The sequence below is a fragment of the Sinocyclocheilus rhinocerous genome, unplaced genomic scaffold, assembly GCF_001515625.1.
Source record: "Sinocyclocheilus rhinocerous isolate Xijiao unplaced genomic scaffold, SAMN03320098_v1.1 scaffold41592, whole genome shotgun sequence".
Lineage (NCBI taxonomy): Eukaryota > Metazoa > Chordata > Actinopteri > Cypriniformes > Cyprinidae > Sinocyclocheilus > Sinocyclocheilus rhinocerous.
The window spans coordinates 1-3,354 of NW_015649186.1; the positions used below are offsets into that span (position 1 = coordinate 1).

General features: G+C 31.5%; 1 long non-coding RNA gene across 1 annotated transcript; it reads left to right on the forward strand.

The window, feature by feature from the left end:
* The first annotated feature begins 584 nt into the window (after nt 1-584).
* On the forward strand, nt 585-2,978 carry LOC107710296 (uncharacterized). The gene is made up of 3 exons (XR_001636582.1): nt 585-689; nt 798-889; nt 1,890-2,978. It is a non-coding gene; the product is annotated as an uncharacterized LOC107710296 (long non-coding RNA).
* The last annotated feature ends 376 nt before the right edge of the window (nt 2,979-3,354 follow it).

Below are 3,354 nucleotides of genomic sequence, written 5' to 3' on the forward strand. Positions count from 1 at the left end.
TATATATTGTGTGTTTGAGTGGTCCAGACGCTACATATATATATAAGTATTAATAAGAATATTTATTTTTATTTAATTTTTAACATTGTAAAGTATGTCCCTTTGCTGATTATTATTCAAATGTGTATGCATTATAGACAGCATAAAATGTTTTCTTCAAATGTGACATTTGAATGTATGTTCATGGTTTGAAATAAATGGAGGGCAAAGTTATCACTAAATGCCTTTAAAATATATACTTAAAGTATATATTTTTAAAAAGATATGGATGGATGGAGAGATAGATAGATAGATAGATAATATTTTGAATATATTTTCAAAAATATTAATACAAAAATATATTGGTAGAAAATATATGTATATAAATAAATTTTGAAATATTTTAGCAAATATATTTGGCCTTTTTTGTATATTTTGAAATATACTTTTTTATAATATAAATTTTTATTTAATTTTATTAAAATTAATTTTAAATAAATAAAAAATGTCAACATTAATGGAGACATATTTCATTCTTTTAAGAAGAAAAATGAATCATTAGACATGAAAATAACATTTTATGGAATCTCACGCTGTATAACAGTACAAGTCTTCACCGTGTAAGAAAGTGTGTGTTCTGGGCTGGATGGTGGTGCTGCCGGATGATCCAGCTCAACCCAACATCTTTCAGCTCAACCATCCTGACAAAGGTAAATATGATTCACACAGGGTTTCTTTTAGTGCTTTTATATGACAAATGTATTCATTGTGAAATGATTTTATCCACATAACTGGAGCAGAATCTCTGTGTTTCTCAGGGAATGTTTACAAGTTTCAGACTAGCGATCGGTTCACTGCGATCATGTGGCACAAACACCTGGAGGAGGCCTGTCGGAGAAGAAGACCTCAGGTATCAACAACCACTGATCCACTCATTTCCATGCATTTAGCTTGAGATAGATGGATGGATGGATAGATGGATAGATAGATAGATAGATAGATAGATAAAATTGATATGGACACAAATTCAAGAGATTCAGAAATCAAATTACTGGTATTCATAACAAATGAATAAAGCTTGTAAGTCTGGAATCAATGCAAAAACGGTATCACATTATGAACACGGGGTAATTTTTTTTAATATTATGGTTTAATATTTTAATTGTAATGTTTAAATGTTTTTTTTTATATTTATATATTTATATTTAATTTATATACTAATATGTATGTGCACAATATAAGTACACCATTGTTCGAAAGTTTGGAGTCAGTAAGATTTTTGTTTTGTTTTGTTTTGTTTTGCTTTGCTTTTTAAAAAAGAAATTAATGCTTTTATTCAGCGAGGATGCATTAAAATGATCAAAAGTAACAGTAAAGACATTAATAATGTTACAAAAGATTTCTATTTCAAATAAATGCTGTTCTTTTTAACTTTTTATTTACCAAAGATTCCACAAAAATATGAAGCAGCACAACTGTTTTCAACATTGATAATAATCAGAAATGTTTCTTGAGCAGCTAATCATCATATTAGACTGATTTCTGAAGGATCACGTGACACTGAAGACTGGAGTAATCACAGAATCACAGAAATAAATTACATTTTACAATGTATTCACCTAGAAACTAGTTATTTTAAATTGTAATAATATTTCACAATATTGCTGTTTTTACTGTATTTTTGATCAAATAAATGCAGCCTTGGTGAGCAGAAGAGACAAAAATCTTACCCAGACTTTTGAATGTTAGTGTATATATTTATATTAACTGATATGTATTTAATAGTATGAAAAAATACTTATGACTCAAAATTCTGAATGAGTTCTGTTGTAATGCAGCAAGTTGTGGCATTGTTCAGCTACTGAGAACAACTAAACTATAAATGCATAACGCTCTTTCCGCTCTTGTAGATACCAGCGAATCTCATGTCGTTTGAGTAAACGGACTTGTGTAACTCTTGCCTGAAGACATTTGTAAGGCCTACAGAGATCGAGAAGAACGTGTTTGGTTCAGCAAAAGGATGAAAAAAGAGCCAAAACCCTTCAATACTGAAGAGTCCACTGAGCCAAAGGACTCGCTCTGATCCACTGGCCCTCCGTGAGCCTCACGGACACATCTAACATCAGGATGTCTGTTACAGAGCCGGACGTGGAGGTTTGCACACTAGTTCTGGTCAGTCTAGTAAAGGGTATGGAAGGGAGGTAAATCTGGCCCGTTCCAGCTCCATCATGTCTTCTCAGTGGAGACTTTTGGATCTCAAGGTGTTTGTGTGGCTTCAGTGAAGTACATTATGGGAATTAAATTAAACAGAAGCTCGAGATGGGTGTTTTTGTGGTGATATAAGTGAGTTTCAGTGTGAAAGAGAAATCATGCCGCCTGTAGCATAAGAATAAAAAGCCAAACTAACAGACATTTGCTCCTACAAAGAGCCGTAACAAACAAACCACAGCTGGATCAGGAAAAAAGATGAAGACCTAAACCAGCTAATGATACTCACTGGTTAAGAGCCGTTTAGTTACAGACTAATCATATCTGCTTTCAGCACAGTGATTTTTACTTCTGGTTAATGTTATGATGTGATGATGCTGTGAGTGTGACTTGCTGACATCAGGGATTCTGAATACACTTTCTGTTTTACTCATTTTATACTCGTGAAAGCTTGTTTTGGGCTTTAAGTATTAACAAATTATTAGGCCTTTCCTGTCAAATGAAGGTTTTACTCACAACTCACAACTTAAACAGCGGAAATATGTTGTACAAAAGCAAAAGATTTTTGTTTGTCACATCTGATAGGGTTCCTTGTACATTAATGAGACAATACCATTTTTAAAACGTGAGCTTATTTTCCATTCAGCCCATCTCACAAAAACAAGAACTGCTTTTTTGATGAACTTTTTTGATATCTCTGAAATCCTAAACATTCACGCTAAATTACCGGGCGAATCTCACAAAACCTGTCAAAAACTTGTCCGGGTCATATCTGACCCCAAAATGAATAGAACGGAATGAGTTTAATAATATTTTGCTTAAAGAAAATTAAGCCTATTTTTAAGATTTTCCGTGTTTTGACATTATTTTCGTGACAATTAAGCACATTTAACCCTTAAATTCTCATTACTGTAATACAAACAAAATCACATTATTTAAATTTTCAATATTTATATTTCATAGTCATATTTATTGAACTTCCTTTAATTTTTGCATGATCCTTTTGCTTTTTATTAATGCACTTTTTATATTTTAATACAATTAAACTGTGCTTAAAATGTACTTGAAAATAATGTCACAAGTTTTTTATTTTTTAATAGATAAGAATGGGTTCAATTTTCTTTATGCAAAACATAATTCCTTTTTGTTTATCTTTGGTGTGAAATG